This window comes from Lynx rufus, unplaced genomic scaffold (assembly GCF_022079265.1).
Source record: "Lynx rufus isolate CCGP_SWC_20201006 ecotype Redwood Valley unplaced genomic scaffold, mLynRuf1.p SCAF_4, whole genome shotgun sequence".
NCBI classification, from domain to species: Eukaryota; Metazoa; Chordata; class Mammalia; order Carnivora; family Felidae; genus Lynx; species Lynx rufus.
Genome location: NW_025814856.1, coordinates 66,839,248 through 66,863,061, shown reverse-complemented (window position 1 = coordinate 66,863,061; position 23,814 = coordinate 66,839,248).

Here is a 23,814-nt window from a genome sequence, read left to right as displayed (position 1 = left end):
GGTGAATTTAAATCTACAATCTTATTTTTTTAAATTTGTGATGTTCCTTTTCTCTCTTTTTTATTTATTTTTTCAGGGAAAGGGGTTACATAGACCAGGTTAGCTATAATAATACGCACAATCATCTTAATGCAATCATGGGGAAAATTTGAAGCTGGCATTCAGTCCAGATACGAGTCAGTCTACTTCCCATTTGCCTCTCTAGTTAGAATATGAGCCTGGATATTGGCCAAGGATTCTGTTCCATGACAGGAACTTAACTCCAGTTTTCGTACTCCCTCTTAAGTGAATCTGCTGAAATTCTGCTAAGTTTCTGAGCCTCAGAGACTATATTTAATGTTAGCAATTACTTCAAAGGGAAAAGAGACCAAATGCTAGGCTCAACTCTGTCGTCCCATAGTTCCCAGATTTTGAGCCTTTAATTCTTCACTGGCTTAGAAACTCTAAGCACATGTTTTCTCGGAAATCATTTTATCCAACTCTGCTAGTTGTTTTCAGCAGGAGAGATTGCACAAAACAATCCATTTTGCTATTGCCAGAAGCAGAATTCTGGTTTGAATCAACTTTCAACTTCTAGATATATGAGTAATGTTGTTCATTCCGTGTCTAGTTTATTATTGGGCTGGGTTCCAAAATTTCACTTTTTACAATTAGTTTGTTTTTCTCAAAGAAATAAAGTAATACATATTGATTAGTTACAGGCCAAAGCATAAAGCATTTTTTTTTATCTATAACACCCTTGAGCTGTAATACCAATAATGCTCTCATTAATCATTTAAATCCATTTCTTTTCTTACGTGGAATTACAGCATACTTTCTGTGAAAATGAAGGTTTTTAGTTATTTTGGAAATATTTGTGGATTCACATTTCCTTACTCTTCCCTATCTCCTCTCAGGGATGGTGTGTTGGTTCTTGTGTCTACCTGGTACTACTTTGTGTCAGCTGAATGGAACAAGGCCTCCAATCTACACTACCAAGTGTTCCACAGTGTTCTTGGGTCCTTGCTGGTATTGGCTGAAGACTGAATACCATCCCTGCGAGGTGATCAGTGAGATATCACTTCATCTCTCCATTCATGGCGACACGTTGTCACCAATGACAAGGTCCGAGATTTCTGGCGTCTGCCCCAGTTCCAAGGCTTCCAGTTCCCGCTTCCAAGTTTTACCCAGTATGTCTGTGCCTGCAGTACCTCTGCGACCTTTCAGAGAGGTTCTCAAACCCAAAACTTCTGTATTTCCTGAAGAGAAATATAAAGCTCTTTTAAATCCAAGATTTCAGCATCAGACTCAGCCATCATGCTCCTCTCTTTGCCAATGCTGATCTTTCTTACCCAGCTCTGTGTCAGTAGCACTGCAAATTCAGATCTCTTCCAGGGATTCAGATTGTGAGATGGGCAAAACAAAACAAAGCAAAACCCTTCTGCTTTGATTTTTCTTTTCAGTCTAATTAACACACCGCTCCATTCCAAGACTTGAGCCCAAAGAAGAGAGTTTGGGACACTTTATTTGACCACATGATTTTCCTTAAGTCCTTGCTACTCAGTGTGGTCCATAGACCAGCGCCCCCCATACCACAGGCTTGTTAGTAAGAAATGCAGACAATGTAAGGGAACACAATCCAGAACTACCGAATCAGAAGCTGAATTTAAGAAAAAACTCTAGGTAAGTGTCATACCTGAGAATGGAGAAGTTCTGCTTTAGTCATATCCTCATGCTCTCCAAACTTGGACTTTGTAATCATTGCAGCCAACTTAATAGGTCTGTCCTTTATGTCTTAAAAGTACCCTTCTGGGTTCATTGTCTTGTCACAGATTTAGAAGTCCTAGTGAGGTCTCAGAAGAGGAGGAGTGATGCTTCTTTTTGCGTTGCTGCTGTGAGATCTCTATCAGTCAAGTCCAAGCAGAGAAGCAGAAGTGGGAGAAAATATATAGGAGGAGATTTCTCACAAAGGAACTGGCCAGGCCTGTGTAAACTCTGCAGGGCAGGCTGTCAGGAAGAAGAGTCTGGAAGGTAACGGCTACCACTGCTCTCCGCGGGCAGAGCTTCTTCTCTCAGAAAAGCATCAGCCCTGCTCTGGAGACCTTACACCTGAATGAGTCAGCCTTTCCCAGATTGTGTAGGATAGTTTCCTTTACATAAAGCCAACTGATTATGGATTAGAATTTTCTTATGCTTTCTTTTTTGTTTTAGAAAGAAAGAGAGGAGACAGTGCATGAGTGGGGGGTGGGGGTGGGGGAGGGGCAGAGGGAGAGGGAAAGAGAATCTCAAGCAAGCTCACACTGAGTGAGGAGCCCAACACAGGACTCTGGGATCATGACCTGAGCCAAAACCAAGAGACAGCCGCTCAACCCACTGAGCCACCCTGGTGGCCCTAGAATTTTCAATCGTGTCTTTGAAACACCTTCACGGCAACACCTGGCTTAGCGACTGGTTGAATTACTGGTGACTGTGGCCTGGTCACACTGCCACATCAGAAGACCATCAAAAGGCCCTTATGTTTCTGAGGCAAATGGATGCCTCTGGAAGAATATAAGTGGGGGCAGAGGACAGGAATAAGAAATACAAATGGTGGCAGAGTGCCTGGGGGGCTCCGTCGGTTAAGCATCCGACTCGATGGCACGTCAGGTCATGATCTCATGGTTTGTGAGACTGAGCCCCACATCAAGCTTGCACTAACAGCACGGAATAAATAAATAAATAAATAAATATTTAAAAAAGAAATAAAAATGGTGGCAATACAATGACACAGTAAATATACATGTTCCCTGCAAGAAAAGAATTAAGCCACAAAATAGAAACGATTCCACAGGAAGGGGTAGAGAAAAAGGTCAGCAAAGAACAACAAGGTCTATTCACTTATATATTCAAGGTTCCAGTTTTCACCTCACCGTTCCCTGATGGGCAGTAACAGGTTGGGACCAGGAAGGGAGAGCTTCGCTTCTGCTCTTCTGGTTCCCAAGGGCGATTTGTCTGTTGAAGTATATATCTTTCCCTGATCTTTTGTGTCACCAGGCCTCCCCTGATGGTTAGGTCACCGTGCCCTCTCATCCCAGGCCTGCCGTCATTCCTCATGTATTTACAGATGTGCGTGGGGCGCCTGGGTGGCTCGGTCGGTGAAGCATCCGACTTCGGCTCTGGTCACGATCTCGCGGTTCACGCGGTCCAGCCCTACGTGGTGCTCTGGGCTGACACCGTGGAACCTCTTCGGGATTCCCTCTCTCTGCCTCTCTCTCTGCCCCTCCTCTGCTCCTGCTTTCTCTCTCCGAAAATAAATAATCTTTTAAAAAAAAAGATGGTCTTAAAAAGTAATAAAAGAAATGTGTGTGTGTATAAGAGAAAAAGACATGGGGGGCTGGTTGTCATGAACTTGACGAGTTGAAGTTTGGGTACGCTGGTCTTCAGGCCTTCAAGGACCTAGTAAATATTAGTGATGACTTTTACTTAGGTGTTACTGGGTTTTAGTCTACTGCTTGAATTAGCTCTAATCCCTCTTTCATAATCAAAAATCTGTTCTGAGCACACTCACATATATTCAGGGTCATCAGGATCAATTTCTCCAGCACATTTTTAATAGGTTCATATTAAATATTGATATTTAATGACGCTGTCTTGGAATCAGTCACAAAATCTGTATAATAGAAGAAAACAATAATGCAAATCCCACTCAAAATAGATGGCACATAAACTTTAAAATTTTTTTAACGTTTATTTATTAGTGAGAGACAGAGAGACACAGAACATGAGCAGGGGAGGCATAGAGAGAGGGGGAGACACAGAATCCGAAGCAGGCTCCAGGCTCCGAGCTGTCAGCACAGAGCCCGACGCGGGGCTCGAACTCTCGGACCGGGAGATCATGACCTGAGCCGAAGGCGGACGCTGAACCGACTGAGCCACCCAGGCACCCCAGGACACACAAACTTTTTAAAAAGCCCAGACGATGTGTACATAAATTGTAATACGATGAAAACTCATTTATACGACAGACAAATTCAAAACCACAAATTCTATGGCTTATCTACACGGAAATTAAAGCAATATATATGTAAAAGTGTAGTACAGGAAAGGTTGGAGAATACAACATGGACCTTTCTGAGAGGTGACAAGTACGGTAGTTTGGGGGGAGATTTGGGGAACTTTACCTCAATGTGCAGAAGGGAACTAATACAAAAACAAAAACAAAAAAGCCCCCAAAACGCCAGCACGGTTACGAAAGACAACATTGCTGAGTGGACGTACAGGATGGGACAACACCTGCTTGCTAGGAATCCTGCGTCTTCATGCCTTCATTTCAGCCCAGGATTAATGCAGTCATGATTCTTGTGCGCCTGAGCGTGAGTGTGAGTCTGAACTCGGTTCCGGACTGAAAGCAGTGGCAGGAAGACGCACAGAGATGGGAGCGGTGAGCGGCGAGGTTGTTTGAAAGGGCGTGGACCACAAATCGGGAGCTAACACACAAACACACATCACTGTGGATTCTTAAGATGAGAAAGGAATAGGCAAAATGTATTTTAGGAAACAATTTCTGGCAGTGTTCACAGAGTACTAACACCGAGTGTAGACGGAACAGGTCCATCGGGAAACGTGTCGCCATGCTGTGCGAGGGAGCGGAGCCAGTGTGGACTCCCTGAAAGGTGGCTGTTACTCTCCATCAGAATTCAATCTCCCTTTCACCCTTATCAGAGGATCGCGCCAGGACCCCATTCCCAAGCTTCCCTTCCTCAGAGTGGACCTGATGAGGTATTCTGGGGTGTGATAGTGAGGTTCTTGGGATCCGGAGCTGACAGCCAAGAAAGAGTTCTTGAAGACGTCTTTGGTGCAAATCGGCGAGTCTATGAAAGCACGGGGACAGGACCCGTGGGCAGGAAGAGCTGCCCCGGCACCACGAGGAGAGACTGGCTGCAGGTTCTAAGGAAATTGAGTTCTATCCGCCATTTCCTTCTGCCTTTGTTTCCCACATCACGAGGGAGGAGGGGTGAGGGAGGCTTTTAGGTCCCGCAGGACTCTGACGTCTGTCATTGAACCTTTGGGTTTTCCCCTTTCCTTTGTTCTTGGGCAGTCAGGAGTGCCAGACGATATCACATATATCCCACCTGGGGTGCGGGTGGGGTGTGTGCGGCCTGTCAGCTTGCGTGATGCTCCCTCATCAGACACACGTCTGTGGACAAAAAGAAACACCCCCTTCCACACTGACAACCTTGTCCTCGCTTTCTCCCTCCTACCCTGGGGACAAGAGAGGCTCTGGATGCCTGTGATAGCCAGCTGGGCTGCTTGGCGTCGAGTCCCTGAATAGCTTACAGGAAGAAGGATCACTTCCCGCTCTCGGAGCAATTTCCGGGGAGAGTTTTGTGAGACATGATGAGCATGTGTCCTGTTTGAGCCACCATGTTCTGCGGTCCGTTTTGCTTCAGTAATTTAGCTTACACAAGGAATCCCGACATGGATCTGTGAAATGCCCAAGACAGGAAGGGTATTAAAAGATAGGGACAGAAAGAAGATATGGGATTCAACATGGTCACCAAATTGGTATTTATCGAGCACCCCAGGAGACCCAGGAACATTTACATATGCTGTCTTGTATCCCAGAATGGATAGTTGCCAGAAATAACTTCCGGGTTGCCCATTTTATCAGTAAGAACACTGAGACTCTATTCCCTCTCTCTTCTCTTTCTGAGAAAACGAAATTTGCTTGATATGATTTCATTTCAAGGATGATTTCAAACACATGTGCTTTTCCCGTAGGTTCTACTCAGGTCTTCCACAAATACTTGTGAGATTAGGAAGACGAGGTGTCACTCAGCTTTCCCCCAAAGAGAGGCTACCTCTCATTTCTCCAGAAAAATGGGAGTCATTCAGAGCGAGGAATGTAATGGAGGTTAAAGAGTACGTATCCTGTTTGAGCAAGCGACTCTTGCCTTCCTGATGGTTTTAATTGTTTTTCAGTGTTAGTTTTCCTGGTTTTACTTCATAGAAATCCTGAGGTCTTTTTTACTTGAGAGAAAAACATAGGTCTTAAAACAGAGCCTTAGAGACACTTATTAACTTGCAAGCTTTTTAGTAGAACACTTTATCTGGACCTTTAATAGCTCTGTGCTGGCAACAGGCCTTTATGGACAGTAAATAGGTTTCCCTTGAAGATCACAACACCATATAATTTCAGAGGTAGAAAAAAAAAAAGCTCCCAGGTCACATGGCCCGGCCACTGTATTTCATGTGAGTGATGGAAAGACCCAGAAATGGAAAGGAACTTACCCAGTATCATAAAACCGGCTGGAGACAGAGGAAGAATCCCTGCCCCTCGTTTACCTTAGGGGCTGGGTTTTCTCCTGCTGCTAACTCTGAGAGGAGTCTCTCATGGAACTTCAGAGAAAGGGAGATAGGTCAAGTTAACTGCCCACATCACCACGAAACTGGCTTTTCTAACGAAAGCATATCTTCTAAGACAATTTTTCAATTTTAATTCTCTTGGTTGAAAAGCAAACCGTCCTTACCGATGGGGGAGCATAAGGCAAGCCAATGGGGTGCAACCCCACTCAAATCCCGACACCCCCCACCAGGTGGGATATATGTGATATTGTCTGGCACTCCTGACTGCCCAAGAACAAAGGAAATGGGAAAACCCGAAGATTCAATGATAGACATCAGAGTCCTGCTGGAATTAAAAGCCTCCCTCATCCCTCCTCCCTCGAGATGTGGGAAACAAAGGAATAAGGAAATGGCGGATAGAACTCAATTTCCTTAGAACCTGCAGCCCACTGACAGATACTTGAGGCCGGCTGAGTAAAACCTTTCTCCAGGAAGTCCTCAGTGTCTTAATGCTAATCTTTGCTAGAGGGCCAACAACCTTAGCTTGATCATAGCTAGGCCTCCAGTTTCCTGGGAGTCTTTAGCGTATGAAAGTCTCACTGGAAACTTCCCCTGGATGTTACCTCCCCCAACCCCCATAGTATACAACCAGTCTCTCCTCGTGGTCCCAGGGCAGCTCTTCCTGCCCACGGGTCCTGTCCCCGTGCTTGCATAGACTCGCCGATTTGTACCAAAGACGTCTTCAAGAATTCTTTCTTGGTCTTTGGCTCCAGACGCCACGAACTCCAGTATCCCCCCAAAATCTCATCACTTTATGGCGCCCAGCGTGGAGTGATGAATCCTTTCATCTGGACTCTTGAGTGTCGGTGCAAACTTGGTGAGTATTCTTTTGATTTCTGGGGCCTTTTGAGGAGTATGGTCTCATTGAACACTTTGGCTGGAAGTTAGTGCACTGGCCACATAAGGCCCAGAAACTCGATGCCCTCCCTTTATTCCTGTCCTGGTACAAAGTTGTCTGTCTTGAGTGCGGGATGGCCACCAGGACAGCTGCCAATCTCTCGAGTGAGGCTTCTTCCCCATTGGTCTACCTCGATCCCTTCCACCTCTCTGGTCTAGCAGCTTCTGGCCGCAGGACCTCCACTGGGAGCCGGTGGAAAACCAGTACCCGATTGAAGTATCCCAGCTGGGGACCGTTGCTGGGTTTGTCTTTACTTTTCTCAGTCAATGTCCTCAATTCAGAGTTGGGTGATTTTGTAAAATTTCCAGTGTTTACCATGGGGTTAAAAATGGCAGCTTTTCCATGGCCTTCTCTGTAAGGCAAGGCCCCCCTCAGGGCTGGTGCAGCACAGCACCCCCCCACCCCCACCCCCACCCCCGGCGCGGCACAGCATGGCCTTTTCTGCAAGGTAAACTTCGTCCATATCCCGGCACCCATTTGTACCTAGGATGCCATGGGGGAGCAGAAGGAGGGCCGGCCTCCTTTCCTTCAGGAGCCCTTAGCGGCTGGTCAGTGGTTACAGCGATTTTGTTCCAGGGACACCTCGGGTCGCTTTGACATCTTGGGAACCTCTGGCATATCCTTCGCGTGGGACGCCACGCAAGTTGGAGTAGGGGGAAGATTTCCCTGGTAATGGACCTTTTCCCTCTCTCTAGGAGGAGCCTGGGAGCTTCTCTATGGTCCCCAAGGACTCTCCCTTGGGATGCTTTTTTAACCCACTGGAAACACTTTGGCTTACGAAGTTTGGGAGAGGACTGATCTCCTGTAACACTGCATGGCCTCAGTAGGATCTAGCAGTTAGATCTCTTCTGCAGGAACCAGGGCAAATGGATGGAGGTACCTTTGGTCCAGGCCCTCACAGCTCTTAATCAGGACTCAGACAAAATGACCTCTTACAGAATGTTTGCCCAAATGTGTTTGTCTAGCAAACACCCTCCTGACATGTTAGCTGTCTAAATAGGCCCCCGAGTAAATCTAGGTCGCTGGAGAAAACACAGGCCATCCCTAATGAAGGGGACGTGGACTCTCTGTTCCGCCTGATAGATGTGAGGGCCTCTCTCTCATTCATTTCCAGGTTAGTGGCTATAATTAGAGTCAACTTGTTAGTCTACCCCAGGACAGGGACCTTTAAGGAATATTCCCAAACAGAGCAGCTGCCAAAGCTCCCTTTGTTTCAGGGAAATCCCCTGTCTTCTCTGGCCTGACATGGACTGCATATTTAGACTTGGCGGAAAGGAAAACAAATATGGCGTCTGCTCCTCTGAGCTGATGAGATTTAAAACTGGAAACCCTCTTTCTCTACCTCCTGGCATCATCTCGCCTCTTCCTCCTACTGTTGCTGCACCACCAAGGGGGTGGCCTATACACCCGATTCTATACCACCCTCAGTGCCTCATCCTGCACCATTGGCTCCTCCCACCCTCCGTGTCATGGAGGGAGAACACCCACCTGGATGGCCAATTTCAGATTTCCCCGCGAGGTCTCAGGTAAAAATTGACAGTGGGGAACGTTATCATTTTTTAAGTGGATGCAGGTGGAACATACTTCATGTGTAAGCTAATTTTAAGTTTGTTGGTCTAAAATAGACCTCTATCAGCATTAAATATGAAACTTAATTCCACCCGTTTTGCTAAAGGTCAAACAAGCTCGTGTTCTCTCTGTTGCCATTTGTTAACAAAAAAGATAACTGGATACTGGTCAACTTTTGTCGGTCTCAAAGTTTTCCTGGGTAATTGGTTAAGATAGCTTTCAGTCTTTGGTTACCTAAAACTTTAAAGTTTTGCTTGCATGATAACTGGGATTGAATGCATTGAACATCTAGGCCTTTTCTAAATAGAATGGAGTGCTGGAGCATTGATTACTAAGCACAAGCTTTATTTGCTTTTGGCTTCTTGTTGCAGAAAACCTATGGATATTTGGGTCTGATGAAACATGCTTTGTACTTTATAACTTCCTGAGTTTTTTTTTTTTTTTAAACAAACTTCCCAAGATTTAAATTGCAAATGGAGTCCTTTTGACCAATTAGGCTTCTCTGGTTTGTTACGTTCCTCTGGAAACCCTGTCAAATCATGGTACACCTTAAGTCGTGTTGCTTGGGAAAATACTAGAGCTACTCAAGCATGTGCAATTCCTAAAGTTTTAATATTTTCTGGGAGAAGGCCTTCATTTGATCTTCTGATCATCGAAGTGTTAATGTGCCACAGAAATAACTAAACTTCCTTGTCAATTGTAAGGAACTCTCATCAGATCTTTAATCCTGTCCATTTGTGAGTCTTCCGTCATAGTTTTGCGCCTCTTGTTGGAAATGTTGCTGGTTCTTTAATGTTTGCCCTTCCGAGTTAAGAAATCTTCCTCTTAAGATAATGATATAGAGAAATGTGCAAAAGTATTCTAATGTCAACAAACTGAGGCATTTAACTTTTTCTGCCTACTTAAAGCCTCTTAGAATTCACAAACTCTCAAGGAGTGTTCTTTCTTTGTGGCAGCCATACTTATTTGCATGAGAATCTCCTTAATTGCAATGAGAATCTCCTGGTAAAAAGGACTCCATGGAAAACATTGGTTATTTTACCAAGGTTTTGACTGGAATGTCCTATTTGAGAGTGGCATGCATAGATTCAGATATGACCGAACAGCTTTAAGGAACAAAGATTGACTTTATGAAGCATGGAGACATAAAGCCCCTTGAAATGTTGGCCTGATACCTAGCTTACAGAGTTCCCAGCTGTGTTACCAGGTGAGTAAAAAATGTTACTTCCTGTTACTAGTGCAGTTGTAGACAATTATCTTACTATCTGTGGGGATAACAGGACCCCATGGGCATATGCTTGCTTAAACAACTAAAAAATGGGATGGACTCCCCGCCACCCCCCCCACCCCAATAGTTGTATATGGAAAGTCTTTTCTTACTGTAGACCTATCCATAGATAAAGATAATCTTGCCTTATTAAATTATTCACTTGACGCTGGGTTAGGATCGGAAGGCTAATAATACAGCAAGGGATTTAACTCCAAAATGGAAGGGCCCCTAACAGGGGTCATATTATGTATGTCCACTGTGGTACAGTTGGCCATTTTTCATGGACTCACACACCCAGAATTAAACCTGCACCTTCCTCACGGGAATCTAGCATGCCAGCTGACGTGCGTTCTTATTCTTGTGAACCAATGGAAGACCTCAGATTTCCTTTCAAATGACAGTAATGGCCTGGAGTTAACAGATTTTTATTCAAGCTTTTTCTTAATATTAACCTTCTTTTGTTGTCTTTCCCGGTGTCTCCGTGGCCTGATGCCAAGACTCCTTAACTGCCATAACTTCCAGAAGACAGATGGTCCTTTCTTCTCAAGGAAGCTCATCTGTGCTGTTTCCCCTGAACTGGCTGTCTTTTCCTTTCGTAACTCCCCTTTAACTTCCCCAACTGACCGGTGTTGACTCATAGGTAGGTTCATCTCTACGCCCCTATTCAGCAGGAAGAAGTTATAGGAGATGAAGACCTTCTTTGTTAGCAACCTTTAAGATGTAAGGGTCAAGACTGTTCAGGGGGGAATGATGAGGGAGCCTAAGGCAAGCTGACAGGCCTCAAACACCCCCTACCCCAAGGTGGGATATGTGTGATATTATCTGGCACTCCTGCCCAAGAACAAAGGAAAAGGGAATAAACAAAAGCTTAACTGATAGACATCATCGTCCTGAAGGACCTAAAACCTTCCATAGTGAGGTGGGAAACAGGCAGAAGGAAATGGCGGATAGGACTAAATTTCCTTATAACCTGCAGCCCACTGACAGATACTTGAGACCTGCAACATAAAACGTTTCTAGAGGTACCCTGCTGTCTAAATGCTAATGTTTTGCTAGAGGGCAAACAACCTTAGCTTGATAATAGCTAGGCCTCCAGTATCCTGGAAGTCTTCTTTAGCATATGAAAGTCTCACTGGAAACTTCCCCTGGACTTTACCTCCCCCAACTCCCATAGTACACAACCAGTCTCTCCTTATAGTCCCGGGGCAGCTCTTCCTGCCCACGGGTCCTGTCGCCATGCTTCAGTAAAATCACCTTTTTGCACCAAAGACGTCTTCAAGAATTCTTTCTTGCTCGTCAGCTCCGGACCCCGTGAACCTCACTACCACCCCAAAAGCCCTCATCACTTACCTTCCCAGGAAGGCTTTATGTTTTTAATTCTTCCCCTTAATGTGGCTGGTTAAAATTCATCTTTACCTTTCTCAGAATATAAAAGTGAAAAAGCATCTATCTCCTGACATAAAGGCGGTGAAGGGAGGGGAGGGAGAAAGAGAGAGAGAGAAAGAAAGAATATGAATGTGCTACTCTGTTAAATGTAGGCATTATATAGGGCTTAACGCAGAGCTGGACAGGTAAGGCTATTTGGTTTCAAGATTAGAAAAAGCCTTATTTATTTGTGTTCATTTAATGCCCCTGGTTAGGCTCCCAGGGCAAAGTTAAATAGATAGGCTTATATTTCTAATTATAGATTCATTACCTAGGTCAAAGAGAAAACTTCTCTCATCATTAGTTTATTTACACTGGATCTGGGGGAAGATAATATAGCATCAAGAAAATTCATATCTATTTCTGTTTCAATTTTATAATTATGAATGAAGGGTTAAATTTCATCAAATATCTTTTCTGCATATATCAAGATTATCCGAGATTTTCTTTATTTTTGATGTGACTAATGTAAAATTCAATCAGTTGATTTTTTTTTATATCTTATCAATCATAATTTCCTAGAGAAAAACTACAGGGTGGCGATACATTCTATGTTCCTACGTTACTATATTCAATATGGTCATATTTTCTTAAGGAATGTTGCCTTGGTATTCATGAGACAGGTTGACACAAAATTTTCTTTTTCTGTCATATTTTCAGGATTTAGTATCAATGTTACACTGGCCTCAAAATAGTTGGGAACTATTCTCAAATTTAAATTTAGAAGAGGATTTCTTTCTTTTTTCTTCTTTAAATGCTTTCTTTCTTATGCACCTTTCCTTTAGTGAGTGGTGTTTACCAGTAAAGCAATCTGAGTCCATAGATTTCTTTCTGCACGGTTAATTCAGAATTTTAATCTTGATGTAAGACTATCACGATATTTTATTTCTTTTGCATCAGTTTGATACTTTTTTGCCCAGGAATTTGGGCATTTTACCTAAAAAAAATAAATTTGGGATTTGTTGCCAAAAAACTGTCCACACGGTCATCCTAATATACATTTTTATTATCAGTAACATCATAAACGATCCATGCTTTATTATTATTAGAGGAGACTCTATTCTCTTAATTATTCTAAAGTATTATTCTAAGTATCAATTTTATACAAACAAGATATTTATTTTAAGCTTCTATTTTATTTCTTTTTTCATTTTTGCATAATTTTTCTTATGTTTTCATAAACTGGTACATGGATGCCACTTCATTGATTTTTAGCTGTTCTGTATGCATAAGCTCAGATTGGTTGATCATGTTGGCCAAAATTTCTATACACGGGCAACTTGTTTTATAAGTGACCGAGAGAGGTTTGAAGTATTTTCCACTATGAATTGGGATTTTATTATTTACCATTGAAATTCATGGGTTTGTTGTCACTACATAATATTCTGAAGCTAGATTATTAGAGGTATATATATATTAGAGGTATATATTAGAGGTTAGATTTGGCATTTAAATGGAAACTCCCATTACTATCAAATACTGCAATTTATTCCCTGTAAAATTTCTGTCTTCCTCTCTTAGAGCTCACTTTGTTTTCTTATGTATGGCTATTGTAGTCTTTATTTGTTTGTATTTTTGGGTTGAGTAACTTTTTCATTCATTTTCATTCATGTTCCGCTTTTCTGAGTCCGTTTTTAAACTGAATTTCTGGAAAAGTAGCACATAGTTAATTTTTTCCAGAGTAACAAATGTTGCCTTTTATGTGGTGTCATTTAGTCCACTTAAATGAAGCGTATCCATGGATAAATTATCATTTAAATCTTCCTTCGCAGTTGTTGGATGGATCTTTTAACATCTTTTCTTGCCCCCTGTCTCTGTTTTTCGTAATTATTTCTGTTGGTATCATTCCATTTCCCCACCAATTACTTTGTCTCGTTATTCACTATTTTACTATTCTTTTAGTTATCAACCTGCATTCTGGCTGTGTTTTGGCCATCTTTGGCCAAAGAAGCACATTTACTACCAGGAAGTAGTGAACCCAGGATGTGAGAATCCACTTTTCTCCTCTTGAGAGATTGCTCTCATGTGTTTTGCTGTCATGTATATTTCATTTCCTTCAAGCCCTACTGTTACTGTTCTATGTACTCAGTGTTCTTTTAAAAAATTGCTTTAATGTTTTATTTTATTTTTGAGAGACAGAGAATGACAGCATCAGTGGGAGAAGACCAAAGAGAGAGGGAGACACAGAATCCGAAGCAGGCTCCAGGCTCCGAGCTGTCCGCACAGAACTCGACGCGGGGCTCGAACCCACAAACTGTGAGATCATGACCCGTGCCGAAGTCATACGCCTAACCTACTGAGCCACCCAGGCGCCCCTGTACTCAATGTTCTTTTAAATTAATGCACCTGTTTCCTCTCTCTCTGGTGCTCTCCCCCACATTTGCAGGCTTACCTTAGCAATTATTTTGTTCTATCTGGATAATGCCCATCAATATTTCTCTTCATGTGGAACTTCTAATAACACATCCTCTCTGTTTTTGTTTAGTGAAAAATATGTCCATTTTTACTCTTAAAGACTATTCAATTTTTAAAAAAAAAACTGTAGATTTGTTTATTTTGAGAGAGAGAGAGAGAGAACAATGGAGGGGCAGGGAGAGAGGGAAAGAGAGAATCCCAAGCAGGCTCCACGCTGTCAGCACAGAGCCTGATGAGGGGCTCCATCCCATGAACTGAGATCGGGACCTGAGCCGAAATCAAGAGTCAGAAACTTAACCCACTGAGTCACCCAAGTGCCCCTCCTATTTTTTTTTACTTTGTACATAGTTTCTGGTTAGTAATTTTCAGATAGTGCATAAAGACCCAATTCTATACTGTTTATCACAGATTCTTTGGACGAGTCACTTTCCAATATTGTGATTGTAACTTCTTTTTCCCCTGGCAGATTTATAATTCCACCTTTGATTTAATTACTGTTGTTCTTTATCTGGGCACATAATTATATTTATGTTAGACCATGTTACTTTATACTCATACATTATATAATTCTTTATGTATCTTAGTCCTGTTTTTTTTTTTTTCTTTGCTTTAGTCTGAACATCTGCTAAACTCTGTTTCAGATCATAAAATCTTTCTAGGATGTTTTCTTTGAAACTCATCAATTGAGTTCATTTTTTTTAGTTAGCATATGTTTTATTTTGTCGTTTTAGAATTTTCATTGTATTTTTTATTAATATCAGTTCTCTGGTAAACTTTTTTATTACATCACATTTTTTATCATCTTCGTCAAAATTATTTTGAAGTCTCTGATAAATTCAATATTTAGATTTTTTTAAATATTCTTTTTTTAAATTTTTTTTAATGTTTATTTTTGAGACAGAGAGAGACAGAGCATGAATGGGGGAGGGGCAGAGAGAGAGGGAGACACAGAATCGGAAACAGGCTCCAGGCTCTGAGCCATCAGCCCAGAGCCTGACGCGGGTCTCGAACTCACGGACCGTGAGATCGTGACCTGAGCTGAAGTCGGACGCTCAACCGACTGAGCCACCCAGGTGCCCCAAAATATTCTTTTTAATGTTTATTCATTCTTGAGAGACAGAGAGACAGCATGAGTAGGGGAGGGAAGAGAGAGAGGGAGACACAGAATAGGAAACAGGCTCTAGGCTCTGAGCTCTGAGCTGTCAGCACAGAGCCCAATGCGGGGCTCAAACTCATGAACCGTGAGATCACAACCTGAGCCAAAGTCTGACGCTAAACCGACTGAGCCACCCAGGCACCCCAATATTTAGATTTTTAAGGGTCTGTTATCTTTCTCGATTTTTCTGTTTATTTTATCGTTTGCTATGTATGCCTAGGAGTTTTGTTTTGTTTTGTTTTTCTGAATGATAGAAGCTCTGGGTGATGGTGATTTCCTTCTACAAGTTGATTGACATTTAGCTTCAATCTATTCCTATGGGATGGTCCCTCGAGTAGAAATGCATAACTAGAGATTTTACCAGGTCTCTCCTCCCTGTCTGCTATTGGATTTCAATTTTGTTTCCCAAGAGGCCAGTGAGTTCCTTCTGAGTGTCTCTCTTCTTAGACACTGCTTTCCAATAGTCTTTACATCTTATCAGAGATACCTGCAGGGGACAGTGGTGTGGGATGTTGGACTCACCTCAGTGTGTTTTCTTTCTCTCCCGGATCTTGGCCACCTCCACTGGCTGTATTAGAACTCAAATGCCTTCATGCAGATTTCTTGTGTATTTTTTTTTTTCATTTATGTGATAGTTTTCAGAGGGAAGTTTAGACTAATAAAAGTTATTGCTTTAGATGTGGAAGCAGATGCCATGCAGTTTTAAACAGTATTCGCCTGGGGCGCCTGGGTGGCGCAGTCGGTTAAGCGTCCGACTTCAGCCAGGTCACGATCTCGCGGTCCGTGAGTTCGAGCCCCGCGTCAGGCTCTGGGCTGATGGCTCAGAGCCTGGAGCCTGTTTCCGATTCTGTGTCTCCCTCTCTCTCTGCCCCTCCCCCGTTCATGCTCTGTCTCTCTCTGTCCCAAAAATAAATAAACGTTGAAAAAAAAATTTTTTTTAAAAAATAAAAAAAAATAAATAAATAAACAGTATTCGCCTTACCAAAGGATATTGGATGGGTGAAAATCGAGCTATATTTTAAGGTTATGTAACTATCTTATGAGTAACATACTTATATTGACTTGAATTTGTGAGTGTGTTAAACAAACAAACAAACAAAAACAAGAAGAACTGGCATTATTTGACTGAAGGTGAGCAGTTTAAATGAAAGCCCAATGAGTTCCACTTCTGGAAAGTGGAAACATTATAAGAAAACATTACTTTCCACCCGAAGAATGAAGCAGGGATGGTATTCTACAAAATTAGAATGTTTTCAACCTAGCAGAGAATTGACATCATAAGGCTATCTGAAGACCTAAAAGCCTAATAATGGTGACAAGCCCCTCCAAGGAAAGATGGTACTCAAAACAATGTAACCGTTGGCATAAGAGTGAGAAAAGGAGAAAGTGGCCACAGACACAAATACAGAGATTTGAGTTGCATGATGATGTCACTATTATGGCAGCATGAGACATCCCTCGTTTGGATCTTCTCTTTTATTTTTTTTATTTTTTTTTTTCAACGTTTATTTATTTTTGGGACAGAGAGAGACAGAGCATGAACGGGGGAGGGGCAGAGAGAGAGGGAGACACAGAATCGGAAACAGGCTCCAGGCTCCGAGCCATCAGCCCGGAGCCCGACGCGGGTCTCGAACTCACGGACCGCGAGATCGTGACCTGGCTGAAGTCGGACGCTTAACCGACTGTGCCACCCAGGCGCCCCTGGATCTTCTCTTTTAACGAAGGAATCTGGAGGGCACCTGGGTGGCTCAGTCAGTTGAACGTCCAGCTTTGGCTCAGGTCATGATCTCGCGCCTCATGGGTTCGAACCTGCATCGGGATCTGTGGTGATAGCTCAGTGCCTGGAGGCTGCTTCGGATTCTGTCTCCCCCTCTCTGCCCCTCCCCGACTTGTGCTCTCTCTCTCTCTCTCTCAAAAATAAATACACAGTAAAAGAAATTAAATAAATAAATAAATTCAGCATCCGTACATGAACAAAAGTGCCTCTATGAGAGTTCTGGGATCCAGCACAGTAGGCCAAGCAATGTGGGAGAAGTCTCACTCACCTGTGCATTGGGTACTAAAACAGACCTCGGTATAGGCTCCAGACCTGGTGGGAGCCTATAACCAGCTTCAGTCCCTCATAACCAAGGTCAGGAGCACCTGGAAAACTTGGACTTGGCAGACACCCACAGACACAAGAGACTTTATAGAAGTCCAAGTTTCCAGAAAAGTTCCAGCACCACTGGAGCAACACACACACACACACACACACACACACACACACACACACAGATACTGGAGTTTTCTAACGTCGCCCCATCCCCCAACGTGACACAGCTTGGAGCTGTGTCAGTGATCACGCCCACAGGGAACAGGGAGTTTTTCCAAGTTCCACTTGCTCATGACTAATATATAGGTGCACAATAGTTTTTATATACCAATCTTGTAACTCATGACCTTGTTTTTCCTTTAAAGTTTTTAATGTTTATTTTATTTTTCAGAGAGAGAACATGTGTGAACACAAGTAGGGGAGGGGCAGAGAGAGAGGGAGACACAGAATACGAAACAGGCTCCAGGCTCTGAGCTGTGAGCACAGAGCCTGACGCGGGGCTCAAACTCCTGAACTGCGAGATCGTGACCTGAGCTGAAGTCAGAAGCTTACCCGACTGAGCCACCCAGGCGCCCCTTGTAACCCATGATCTTAATCAACTCATATTCATTCTTAGAGACTTTTGTTGATACTTCGGGGGTTTTGCACAGTAGATAGTCATGCCCTCTGAACCAAAATAGTTTTTGTTTTCCCTCATGGCGATGTTCCACTGATGAGACATTGGAACAAAATCTTTCTGTGTCTAGCATCTCCATTTCATTCTTTCTTATAGTTTCCCTTTTTCTGCCGAAACAAGCTCCTTCACATTATCAACATTTTCCAGTAGATCTGTGAATACGTTAACCCGCGTTATCTAAATTCCTCATCTGATACTTTCCACAACCCCTTCTTGGTCTGGTTCTGCTGATTGTTCTGTCTCTCCAGACTGTGCCGTTTCTTGCCTCTATATTTTTTCATATAGCAGGACCTTTGTAAAACATTTTTATTTAACGTCTAGTTAGTTAACCTACGGTGTCTCTGGCCTACTTGCGTGCTTCACAGTTTTTTGCTGGGAGCCAGGCACGTTGTACAGAACTCAGGTGAATACGTTTCGAGGTGAGCACACGTTTCCTTCTGCTGGGGCTTTGCTGTGCGGGCTGCTGTTCATCGGCTCAGGAGCTGGGCTGGGTTTAAACTGTTGTTATGATTATTCTCAGGGCACCAGACATTTCAAATCCCTCTAGAGATGAGAGTTGCCGGTCTGGATGAACTTTCCAGCAGGGTTTACTCTCAGCTTGGCTTTGGGTCCTTCCAGGAGAAAACCCATTTTTGGCTGTTCCCCAGCTGTGTTCTACTCCATGCTTGTTAGTGAGGTCATGGAGGCGGGAGAGGGAATATTCCCTGATGTTCTGACTGAGCCTGGGGAGTAGGCAGACCCTGTCTGGGAATGCCCAGATCTGGATTTCACAAGTGTTTCTGCTGGTCTTCTGGATGTATAATGTTGGGCTAAGTATCTCTTCCTTCCCCTAAGCCAGAGCTAGAGCTGATTTTTCTTGCGCCCCCTCCCCTGCCTCTTCCCTGATGGCTTGGGTTTTTACTGTGCCCTCAGGCACAGTTCTCACTGCTTTTCGTTGTCCTTTCTCCTCCAGGTGAAGGCTTTCGCTCCATATGGCGAAACAAGGGCTCTGAGTCTGGCCAGTGGCTGCTGTTTACCTGCTCCCAGCACCACAGGGAAAGCTTTGCTGGGGTTCTCACACCCTCCCTGTGAGTCCCTGATGGGAACAGGCCCACCTGGAGCAAGAACCCGCCTGAGGCTGCCAACGTCCCTTCCTGTCTGAGGCCAAGGGCAACTTGTCACTCCCACAGCGGCCACACTACACATTCAGCAGTTGGTTGCAAACGCCTACCTGAATCTTCCCAGCACCTTACGTGGTATGCGATGATGTGTGCCCCAGGTAAGCGAATACCCAGACCCTGTTTCTGTCTCCAGACCTCTCTCTAACATTTCAGGTGAGCTGTTTTCTTGGACATCCGTCTTTGGTAAGCCCACGAGAAGTTTATACTTTGCCGCTTGTCCGGCTTTTCCTTTGTCGTGAGGATAAAAGGGGACAAAGATTTTCTCCTCGACCAGCGTGTGGCAGGCACCTGTGATCCAGCTTCTTGAGTGGGCTTCAATCTTGGCCTGTACAGACTTGCACCAATGCTAACATCTTGGCCTTGGCGAGCAGCCCAAGGCCACCTCTCTAGGTAACCTAAGCCCTCGGTAGGGTGGCTGCCTGAGAAAAGTCAACACTGCCAGAAGAATTCACTGTCTGTCACAGCCAGCGCCTGCAGACGGGGCGCTGGTCCCTCCCTCTGTCCTAGTCTGGAAGGGTCAGAGCCTAACTTCAATCGGCTCCAGTCAGCCCAAGCCAGGTGGGTGTCACATGGGCCAACTGTCTCCCTCCAGCTTTCTGTCATTTCTCATTTCCCTCGGTCACTTGAGTCCCAGCTCGCCCCTGCCCCCACTCCCTTATTCTCCCTTACAAACACCCCCCAGTCACCTCTGCACAAATCGAAACTGAGGTCCGTTCATGCTGCGCATTTTTCTAAAGCAGTACTTGTTTCTGATTCAAACCTGCCCTTCCCCACTTTAACCGGTGCCTGGCTTTGGTTATCTTTGCCAGGAGCAACACTCCCTTCTAAGCTCCCTCTACCTCTGAGCCGAAACTGAAAGTCTCCGTAATAACACGGGTTTATGTGTGCTTAAATACGACGCTTTCTTGTTTGTAAATTCCTCCTGGACGCCAATACAGATAGCCTTCGCTATCCACTCGATAATCTTAGCAGAGGCCTTTCATTAAATTGACTGTGTCAACGGTACAGCCCAGAGATAGAGGAGATCTAATTTCTGAGAGGATCTAAGTGACCCACCAAATCATAAGCAAGTGTAAATGAGCCTAAACTTTGAATTACATTATCTCAGTCCATACTGTCAGTCTCCCTAATAACACCCTCGTAGTGGAAGCCGAAAGTCATCCCTGTACTTCTGTAATATCTTTTCATTTCCTAACTAACACAGGAGAGTGAAGCTTTATACTTTTTGGACATAAAAGAAAATGACTTTTATTTTCTTTCCGAGATCCGTCAAATTCGGCTTTCCAATCCAGTGCAGAAGAGTTCTATCTCTCTGCATATTTACCGACAGCCTGAATCTTCGACTTGTATTTCTCACGTTTGAGTGGCTCTCAAAAGCGCAGCGGTTGATGAAGTAAAATGCCACATTCGGTGACTTGCAAATATAAAGCAAAATGCTTTTTGGGAAGTCAACTGAAATGCTTTCATTACTGACATGATCGCTCTTATGTTGAAAATATAAAGTTAATAAAAGCACAGTGGAGGGTGGTCTGCCATGCCCTTTGTTTTATTTTATCCGAGTGGAGCCTGGCTGTGGCAGTTACAGTAAAGTACGGTGCTGTTTCCATTATAAATTCCAATTTACATGAGTTTATAACGTAGCTCTGAGAGTTCAAGATGGGCTCCAATTTCCAAAGCAGCATCAGCCCAGAAGCAACATTTTAAATGGCTTGTCTCCGCTGTAGAATTCAAAGGAAGAAGAAAATGAAATGGAAGTTTTCTTGACTGCCTGCCTTTTTTCTGATAAAATATATACCTATAAATGAAAGTATGTGCCGCTATAGTGAATGCAGCATTGCAAGTCATTTCTGTGTATTGTGTGCCGCAGGGCCCTTGAATATGATGGTAAAAATAATAGCTTGTATCATAATAAAACTTAGAATAATCTAAAAAAAATGTCAATACTAAAAATCTTTCCTCTAAATTCGGGAACATAAAGGCTCATGATAAATGAGAATAAGGTGACAAATAGCGTATCGAATTTCTTAAAATCTATGTATAAGTTTGAAAGACAAGTAAGAGTGAACACACTCTTAGGACAAAATAGTAAGCTTGAGTACAGAAAGTTTAATTTCAAGAGCAAAACTCTTCTTACTTGGAAGGAACTGCATCTACCTATAATTGCGGTGTCCTTCCTACAGTTGAAATTAAAGGGGGTTGAAGAGACTTAGGTAACCAGATTCTGATCATTTTGGTAAGTAGTCAACATAAGGATGAAATCTACAAAGGAAAATGAAGTCAGCCAAATCGATTCCAAATTACGTACAATCTGAATTATTTTAAAGGCAATGATAAAAATACTTGCTAGTGTGAGTTCATAATTGTTCTTTTAGGAAGAGATTTGCCACACGGATTGTTTGTCTTTTTAAAAATACACATTGGATGACTGAACAAAACAACATTCTTCAGCTGTTTGGGCTGTTGGATTGTTGATATGACAAAGAATGCTCTTTGTTTACACAGGCATATTCTTAGTTTCTTTTTGTTGTCCTTGTTGTTATTTGTTGAGATTCCCAGAGGACATTTCAGAAGAATCATACTGATGATTTTTGGTCTTGATTGCAAGATGTAATTCTTAACCCCAGCAAAAGTGGTTGTTCATTCTGGAACTCAGAAGCACTCGATGTTTGTGGGTTAGTCGTGTTTAGTGCTAGGTGAAACAGTAGATTTCAGAAAACGAGAACTCTGAATCAAGGTGGTATTTTCCTAGAAAATAAATAGATATAATTCGGTTATTAGAAAATACAGAAAAGAGGGATTCTTGGGTGACTCTGTTGATTGAGCCTCCAACTCTTGATTTCAGCTCAGGTCATGATCTCACAGTTTGTGAGGTTAAGCCCCATGTCAGGCTCTGCACTGACTGAACCGAGCCTGCTTGGGATTCTCTCTCTCCCTCTCTCTGCCTCTTCCCTGCTTGTGTTCTCTCTCTCAAAAGAAATAAACTTCAAAAAAAAAAAAAAGAAAGAAAGAAAGAAGATACCGAAAAGAGAATAAAAAATGAACATCTTCCTCAAGGACCTGGTGAACAAATTTAGTTCTGTGCACTTATACATGGGCTGGTCATTGCTATGTGAATAAATACGTGAATAACCACCGATTCTATGTATTTAAGCAACTGATCATCATCATTAATATGGCCAAGTAAAATTTAAATTTGGGTCTTTCTGTCACCGTAATAGCAAACCATGTCTCCTTCAAATTTGGAAAAGGCAATTTTACGACTTGGAATTCCTTTCCTTTCCTAATATGTGTAGCGTTTTTAGAACATCAAGGAACAATATTATTGCCAGGAGAGTAGTCACCTACAATATCTTTTAATGTTTTGTAAAATGAAAGCAAGAACGTTGCTTTTCCCTACAGCAAGACATTGAAAGGGGGAAAATTCCTAATGAGTGCTTGTAAAGCACCTTGGCTATTGTAAGGGGTGTGACAAATTACGGTCCCACGCCAGGCCCGATGAGAAACCAGGGTAAGTGAGCCACAACCAGACAGCTGGGAACCCCAGGGTGTTATTTCATGCTCTGAAAAACCCTATTTCTAACCATTTCTAGAAGAGTGGGTTTCCATCTGCGTTAAGGGCCTTAGGCTCCCAGAGGGCATTTTATATACCATCCCTCACTGACTGCCCTGGGGGATGAGGCCCTTCTCTCATGAGAAGGGTTCTTCCATTTGATTGAATGCCCTCTCAGCTCTCCTTATATGAGCTGAAAAGACAAATTCAGACGGGTCTGGGGCTCATCTTGTCTTTGGTTTTGGCAGCTGAACAGCGAGCTGGCCAGCAGATTAGAGGTAACGCAAAAGAACAGACGGGTACTGGTCACTGGGCCGCAGACGCCCCCATTCCAACAAGGCCTCTTCCTGGACCAGGACTCTTCCCAAGTTACGTTGTCACTAAGACGTCCCTGCCTGCTCACCCCTAATCGCGTGTAACGCAGATGGGGGTGGGGTCCTCTTCCTTGAATGTTGGCCAATGTGCCCATAGACCATTTACCTGATGTAACATGTGGGTTGTTGAGCCATCAGAGGGCTGTGGACACTATTGCCTCTACCTGTTAGTTTTCCCTCATTTTTATCTGCACCACATCATATGTGTTCCTGTCCCTAACTTACACGTGTAGAGGTGTATAATACACATATGTATTAAATGGATGGAATGCTCATTTTTGCATATAATTAGAGAGTCCTTTCTGTCATTTTATATTATGTTCTTAAGAAACAGAATTGTAAGTGCACAACTTTTATTTATATCCACCTACCTCCAAGGTATTTAAGCAGGTGACTAACTAAAAGCCTTCATAATCACCACCATCTTTCCCGAGACGCTGAGTGACTTTCTTCTAGCAAAACTCTGTGTGATTAGGGACAATGACTTCACCGTTTGAATTCCAGTTTCTTTATTCGAACATCAAAGTTAATGATTCTTATTTCATGTTTCGCTTCCTTAGGAATAATAGATAGATGATAGATGATAGATAGATGATAGATGATAGATAGATAGACAGATGATAGATAGATAGATAGATAGATAGATAATAGATCGAGTCCATCTTTTAAACAGGCTGATGCAGTGGCTGGCATAGAGCAATGCCTTAATGGCAATGAGCTCCATTCACTTCTTTTTTGGTCGCTATTCCTTATTATTTAATGTCTGTTAATAACTGTCAGGGGATTTCTGGGACTTTGAGGTTAAGGATATTTTAAATACTTCCTATCCTGACTGAAAATATTTGTTTCCGTTATTTCTATCTACT